Below are 8,273 nucleotides of genomic sequence, written 5' to 3'. Positions count from 1 at the left end.
GTAGCACCAAATAAAATGATTTTAAGAGAGAGACTAAGGGCTCTGGGGGCTCTCACGTGAACACCTGTGTCTGGAGCCACTCAGCCGAGTGCCAGAAGCCCACACCTTCCACACACTCTGCTTCAGGACGCGACCAGCACAGAGGACAATCTCACCAGACATTCACGTCATCACCAGAGACTCCAGGGACTCAGCAAACGGCCCTCCACAGCTGGCCGGCACTGGACGTGGTCCCGGCTGACCACAGGGGCCCTGGAGCAGAGGTCAGGAGTAACGAGCGTGCGGGCGTTCTCATACATGTCTGTGCCACCGCCCGAAGCACTTCCTGCAAACTGAGAGATCATCACATCGCCACTGTCCTTCTCACTCTGCCTTTGAAATATGCTTCAGGCCCAATATCTCAGAGTCTTCTCAACAGCTCCCTTCCTGTGTTTTCCTCCCTAATTTACCTAGAATATTTGTTAAAATAACATTCCTGAGCACACCTCTGGTGAAAGCCCCAGTCTCTAAGACCCTCTAACAGCATCGGTTTAGGAACTTGCTCAGCAGATGACAACAGGGCCAACAAGAAACTGGAAGTCCTCCCAGCCCTGAAAACCAATCAACCCATATCAACCTCACACTGACCGTAACTCGTCCCTCGGAGCATCTGACCACAGACTGGATCTGTATGAACCAGCAGGAGCAACGGGTAGGTCTTCACAGCTGCCCATGTCTTACCAGACAGTGGCTGGCCTCCCTGCACGGGCCGCAGGCTGAAACAAGCGCCCAGGTGAAGACGGTACCCTTGACGGTTCAGGCTGCTGGGCTGCTAACGTCAGAGAACACTTTCCTGCCACAGCCAGCTGATTTTACACTGGCTTGCTCTCCCTGCCTTGCTCCCTGGAGTGGTCCCAGCTCTGGCCACTGCCCCCAGAGGTGACCGTCCATCCGCTGAGATGCTGACGCTCAGCCCTGCCTGTGGGCCCAGCCTCCCGAGCAACCGCAGCTGTGCCCCTCTCCTCTTCCTCCAGGGCCCCTCCCAGCTTCCCAGTCTGTCTCCCTGACATGGCTCCGCAGAAGCTGCTGGAGGAGCAGGGTGGCAGCTGCGGGCCTGTCTGCGGCTCCCTGCCTGTCTGCCCACACTGCCACTGTTCCAAGGACAGGAGAGGAAGGGAAGGGCCATCATGCTGATACCTAGGATGCCAGACCATCACGTGCTTCTTTCTCTGTCTCCAGTTTTGGGAAGTCATCAGCGATGAGCATGGCATCGACCCCACTGGCAGTTACCATGGAGACAGTGACTTGCAGCTGGAGAGAATCAACGTGTACTACAACGAGGCTGCTGGTGAGGACTGCCGCGTGCCCGGCCCCCTCTCCTGTGTTCTGTTCTCTGGCAGCTCCAGTGTAGCAGGAACACACACACACACGACAAAGAAATGTTCCCTGCATGCATTTAAATGTCAGCTGCTCAGAAATACCCTCAGAGCCCCTGAAGTTCCCTGCATTCGGGTCATGACCGGGCAGGCCCTCACCTCCCTTTGTAGAGCAGAAACCTCCTCTAATCTGCTCTTTGCATCTTGCTGGAATTTTCTGGGATGAGCTCTGCCCATAGAGGCCGGAGAGCAGGGCGTTGTCTGATTGCTCTGCGAGCGCCAGGTCTGAGTCCTGCTGTGTCCCCGCAGGTAACAAGTATGTGCCTCGGGCCATCCTGGTGGACCTGGAGCCGGGCACCATGGACTCTGTCAGGCCTGGACCCTTCGGCCAGATCTTCAGGCCTGACAACTTCGTGTTTGGTACGTAGGGGTGATGCGTGGGCCCTGGCTCAGTGGGTCCCCTTCCTCCTGACCCCATGGGGGTCACTGCTGAGTGCCTGGGGGAGGCTGTGTGTCCACAGAGGCCCCGGTCCCGGCCTCATTGTACCTGGTCCATGGGCTGTCAGCCCTCTGGCCCCTGTCCACACAACTCAAAGGCCAGGGTCAGCCTGCAGAGGCTGCCGCAGCCCTCCCACTGCAGAGCAGCCTGGAGCAGGGGGGCAGAGAACAAAGAGTGAAGGAAAGCTTCCAGCAGCAGTTCACAGGCCACCAGTCATTTCGGAGTACCGGTGACAACAGGCAAGCCCTTCAAGGAGCCAAGGCCAAAGGCGCAGGTTGTGAGCAGAAGCTGAGCTGGCCCTCTGACCACAGGCGCCTCCACCCTTCCATCTGCTTGCAGCTGATTTAAGGGTTTTAGATACTGAACAAAGGCCTGAGCAAACTGGCCATGAACACGGGGCCCTTCCTTCAGAACCAGGTCCGGGCTCAGGCAGTCATGTAACGCCTTCCCCTGTCGTCCCAGCTCTAGGAGCAGTGAGGCAGGAAGGGCACGGTGCCTCTCCACAAAGACACAGCCTCACGTGAGTCAGCAGAGCGAGGCGGCCGCCAGGAGGCTGATGCGGCCGGAGCACAGGCTCGTTACAGCTCTCGACCAGAACCATCGACCCAGGGTCCCCCGCACCCAAACAGTGAAGGACCCGGCGTCCTGGGTCCTGGGTCCGGGAGAGTGTGGACGTGTTTGTTCAGTGAAGAGAACTCCTGGGTGGTATGAAAACGGCGAGGGTCTGACAAGCATGAGGAGCAGGGCCCCCAGCTTAGGGGCCGAACCAGGACCCTGGGCTCCATGGCTCATGTCACCCGACGGGGGGAGAGTCCCAACGAGCATCCCTGCAGCTGACACCGTCCCTTCAGGCCCCCTCACACGTCCCTCTGGAAGGAGGACCAGCCAAGGACACGCTGGGGACTTAAGAACCCAGCTTTCCAGACTCGGGCCTCCCTGATAGCTCAGTTGGTAAAGAATCTGCCTGCAATGCAGGAGTCCCTGGTTCCATTTCTGGGTCGGGAAGATCCACTGGAGAAGGGATGGGCTACCCACTCCACTATTCTTGGGCTTCCCTTGTGGCTCAGCTGGTAAAGAATCCACCTGCAATGTGGGAGACCTGGGTTCAATCCCTGGGTCAGGAAGATCCCCTGAAGAAGGGAAAGGCTACCCACTCCAGTATTCTGGCCTAGAGAATTCCATGGACTGTATAGTCCATGCGGTCACAAAGGTTGGACATGACTGAGCCACTTACCTTGACTCGGGGCAGGGGAAGCCCCGGTGAGGGACTCTCAGACCCCGGGTGGAACTCAGCTTCCTTCCTTCCCCGCTCTGGCCCCACTGCCTGGGATCAGCACCCAACAAACTTCCACTCAAATCCTCGTCGCAGGCCCAGAAATAAATCCAGTCTCCTACAGTCAGTTAGCCCCCAACAAAAGAGGAAAGAATATACGACGGAGTCAGGACAGTCTCTTCAGCAGGTGGTTCTGGGAAAGCTTGGCTGCTGCTGCTGCTGCTGCTGCTAAGTCGCTTCAGTTGCATCCGACTCTGTGCGACCCCACAGATGGCAGCCCACCAGGCTCCCCCGTCCCTGGGATTCTCCAGGCAAGAACACTGGAGTGGGTTGCCATTGCCTTCTCCAATGCATGAAGGTGAAAAGTGAAAGTGAAGTTGCTCAGTCGTGTCCGACTCTTAGCGACCCCATGGACTGCAGCCCACCAGGCTCCTCCGTCCATGGGATTTTCCAGGCAAGAGTACTGGAGTGGGTTGCCAGTGCCTTCTCCAGGGAAAGCTTGGCAACCGCGTATAAATCAATGAAGTCAGCACAATCCCTCACATCACTCACCAGGTAAACTCAAAACGGCTTAAAGGCTCAAATGTGAGACGCGACACCATAAAACTCCTAGATGAGAACACAGGCAAAACATTCTCTGACGTAAATCGTAGAAATATTTTCTTAGGTCTCCCAAGGCAATAGAAATGAAAGCAAAAACAAACAAATGGGACCTAATCAAGCTTAAAAGCTTTTTCACAGCAAAGGAACCCATAAACAAAATGAAAAGACAATCTACGGACTGGAAGAAAATATATGCAAATAATATAATTGACAAGGGGTTAATTTCCAAAATATATAATCTCTCTTATAGCTCAACATCAAAAAAACAAACAACAAAAAATACAACTCAATCAAAAAATGGGCAGAAAATCTAAAGAGACATTTCTCCAAAGAAGGTATACAGATGGCCAACAGGCACAGGAAAAGATGCTTAACATCATTAATTACTAGAAAAATGCAGGCGGTGTCACCTCTCACCGGTCAGAATGGCATCATCAAAAAGTCTACAAATAATAAATGCCGGAGAGGCTGTGGGGAAAAGGGAAATCCTGTACCCTGCTGATGGGAATGTAAACTGGTGCAGCCGCTACAGAAAACAGCTTGCTATACACCTGAAGCGATGCTATAAATCAGTGACACTTCAATAAATAAACTAGATATTTAAAAACAGCATATTATAATTAAACACTAACACAATCCTCGCCTCAGGCCCGGGGGACTGACCTCAGACCCAAGGGGAGGCAGTGTGCACTCTTCTACTGCAGAGTGTGTGACACGCTGCTCCCGGCCCAGAGAGGTGGCCTCCGTGACACGCTCACGACGTCGAGCAGGGCACGGCAGGCCCTCTGCCCAGGGCTGTGCACAGCTGACCATCCCGGCCGCTCCATCCCCAGCTCAGGGTCCTCGCGGCCCCCCAGGAGGTCATCTGTGCGGTTCCTTAAAGTCCTGGCTCTGAGCTCCCTATTGGCCGGAGGCCGTTCTGGGCTCCGAGGTGCCTGGCGACCCCGCCATGAGGCCCCCTGCATGGCAGTCTGCAGAAGGTCTCCACGGAGGCTTCTGCCACCAGCTGGAGAAAATTCCCTCCTTGGGGGGCTCGCGTGATTAGGGAAGGCCTGCCCTTCCTCAAGTCAGATGAGCTCCTGATTTCAAGGGGAACGGATCCGGGCCCTTCCTGACACCTGCGGAGCCCCTTCCCGCTGCACTGACATTGGGGCTTCATTGAACAGCTGGGCACAGGTGCGTGCAGCCCGGGCCGGCGAGCCTTGGGCCCTAGCGTTCTGCCTGCCACCAGTGGGCAGCTGGGGAGTGAGCAGACGCGGCCTCTGGATGCTCTGGTTCCGACACCTGGACCTGTGCTCCGAGGATGTGGTTTTCTGTTTACCTGCTGTGTGGCTTTGGGCAAGACTTTGTCTCTCTGGGCCTTAGTCCATCAGGACAGGCTCCGTGGCTTGTCAGGAGTCCCGCACGGGGCCAAGACAGGCCAGTGTATGGGCGCCTTTCACTGTGCATGTTGGATTTTCAGATCCCTGTGACCACAGGGGTCGGTGCCTCTCTGGGGTCATGGCTTGGAGGAGTTAACCCACTTGCTTATCAGAGTAAGGCCGCCTTTGACTGGTATTAAGGTATCTCCTGGGCCCCGATTTTCATGAGCGGTGGGGACTGTGTGCTCAAGTTGGTGGAAGAGTCCCAAGAGGTGGGAAAAGTGAAAAAGGAAGCTGAGTCACCCTTGCAACTTCCCTCGACTGGCTCCGACTCAGCGGTTTAAGTCTGCAAGTGCAGGAAGTCGGAATGAAAATTTCTGTCTCCCAAAGAAAGGCTGGACTGGGAGCAGCAGCAGCCCTGCAGGGGGAGGCCCCGCTCACACTCACTGCTGAGCTTCCTGGTTCTGCTTTCCCAGCCGTCCTCCCAGCCCGGCAGTGAGGCTGGATACAAGGTCTGGACCCATGCGAGCATTGTCTCTGGTGGACCTGCAGCTGACTTGTGGGCTGCTGTGCTCCCCACCAGGGCCAGCCTCGGCCTGCACCCCAGCCTTACTTCATTCCTCTGACCTCGGTCCTGGCATCTCAGTTCAGTTCAGTTCAGTTGCTCAGTCATGTCCGGCTCTTTGCGACCCCATGAATTGCAGCATGCCAGGCCTCCCTGTCCATCGCAACTCCCGGAGTTCACTCAAACTCATGTCCATCGAGTCAGTGATGCCATCCAGCCATCTCATCCTCTGTCGTCCCCTTCTCCTCCTGCCCCAATCCCTCCCAGCATCAGAGTCTTTTCCAATGAGTCAGCTCTTCGCATCAGGTGGCCAAAGTATTGGAGTTTCAGCTTTAGCATCAGTCCTTCCAAAGAAATCCCAGGACTGATCTCCTTTAGGATGGACTGGTTTGGACCTCCTTGCAGTCCAAGGGACTCTCAAGAGTCTTCTCCAACACCACAGTTCAAAAGCATCAATTCTTCGGTGCTCAGCTTTCTTCACAGTCCAACTCTCGCATCCATACATGACCACTGGAAAAACCATAGACTTGACTAGATGGACCTTTGTTGGCAAAGTAATGTCTCTGCTTTTCACTATGCTATCTAGGTTGGTCATAACTTTCCTTCCAAGGAGTAAGCGTCTTTTAATTTCATGGCTGCAGTCACCATCTGCAGTGATTTTGGAGCCCCAAAAAATAAAGTCAGCCACTGTTTCCCCATCTATTTCCCATGAAGTGATGGGACCAGATGCCATGATCTTCGTTTTCTGAATGTTGAGCTTTAAGCCAACTTTTTCACTCTCCACTTTCACTTTCGTCAAGAGGTTTTTTAGTTCCTCTTCACTTTCTGCCATAAGGGTTGTGTCATCTGCATATCTGAGGTTATTAATATTTCTCCCGGCGATCTTGATTCCAGCTTGTGCTTCTTCCAGCCTAGCGTTTCTCATGATATACTCTGCATAGAAGTTAAATAAGCAGGGTGACAATATACAGCTTTGATGTCATCTCAGGGGGACCCAAATGCCACGTGACTTATAAAACTACCCAGTTTTCAGAGTCAGCTGAGAACCTGCACGGTATTCACGCCTCCCATGAGTTAACAGAAGCCTGACTGTGGACGCCCAGCACACAGAAGTGCTGGCTGCCTGCCGGTCCTGTAATTCACGCCTCCTTCCCGAACACTCAGCAACCAGGCGGGCCTCGGCCAGCCGCCCCCTGCTGGCCAGCGCGGGGAAAGGACTGGCCCAGGACCTCTGGTTTCCTCCGCGGCCGGTGCGCACGCGTGCCTCCCTCCCTGGCAGAATTCACGGCTCTGTTAAACCTTCTCGGACCACCCCTTTCCTATCCGTCTCCATCTTCTTTAACCTCCTTCTCCCTTCTCCTTACCAAAAAAGTTTAAATTATTTCTTTGTATCCAGACAGTGATACTGCTTGTGAGGGATGGGTGAAGCCAATTTAAGAGTTTTGTAGATAGAAAATACTCCTGCTTCTGGAGGCACCACTCACATCATATCAAAAATATTTAAATTTCTATCTTGTAAAATGTTTACTTCATTGTAATTTGTGTTACGCTGTAAATGCTAAGCCGCATTTGGCTAATCGATGTAGGTTTAATTTAATTAAACATGTGTTAATTTCACTATTGCAGGTTTCTCTTCATATTTTGGCTTTGTCAGCCCTACCGCTCATTTTCTTAGGTCCTGAAAACCAGCAAGGGCTACACTTAGAGTGCCCAGTGGTAGACTGGCCTTGCTGATAAAAGAGTGAACCTAACAGATATTTCTTCTAATTAAGAAAAACAAGAGAACACCAGCAGCAAGGTGCACAGCATCAGCCTAAGAGTGTGCAGCAAAGTTTGTATAATTGAAGAATAAATTTAACAAAATTAATCCACCCTGTGTTTGAAATGATCCTCATTACTGTTTTTCTAGCACATGACAATCAGGCATAGATAAAAACAGATTATAAACAAGTAGAAATATTCCTTCACGATCAGATCAAGTATGTCTGGGACTTGGTCAGCAAAGACGGGCACCGTGAACAGGAGACGATCTGGGGTTTCTCTCCAGACTCCTGGCTGCACAGCTGACAAGGCCCTGGGACCTGGATTTTTCCAGAACTTTAGACCTTCAGGTTGTGAGACAGATGGACGTGCTGCCCGCTGCATCAGGAGGGCAGGTCGTGTTCTTCCATAGCTCGAATGCTCAAAGGCCCAATAAACACTTTTAAAATGTGCCTCGGTGTGATTTTTATAGTTAAAAAGGCGCTTCATGTTTTAGTCACATCTTCCTTGGTGGATTTTACAAGTTGGGTGGTAGGTTGTTGTTGCTCCCACTGCAAAGACTATTCTAGAGCAAGCTGTGCAGACCACAGGTGGGGGGATAGCAGGGGGGTTCCTCTGTCACAGGTGAGAGTCCTGGCAGTGGGGAGGGGGCGCTGGCGAGCCAGGGAGTCCCTGGAGGGCAGAGTGTGGTGGTGGGGAAGTGGACCGGGCAGCTGGCTGGATGCCAGCCCACTTGCTCCACCTCTGCCCTGCACACTTGCAGCAGAAGACAGTCCGAGGCTCCACGGGAACTCCTGGCTTCCTCACCTCGGGGAGGGGAACATCGACGGCAATCTTTCCACGTTTGCCCTAAAAG

Source organism: Bubalus kerabau, chromosome 3 (genome assembly GCF_029407905.1).
Source record: "Bubalus kerabau isolate K-KA32 ecotype Philippines breed swamp buffalo chromosome 3, PCC_UOA_SB_1v2, whole genome shotgun sequence".
NCBI lineage: Eukaryota > Metazoa > Chordata > Mammalia > Artiodactyla > Bovidae > Bubalus > Bubalus kerabau.
Note: the sequence above shows the minus strand (reverse complement) of the source record.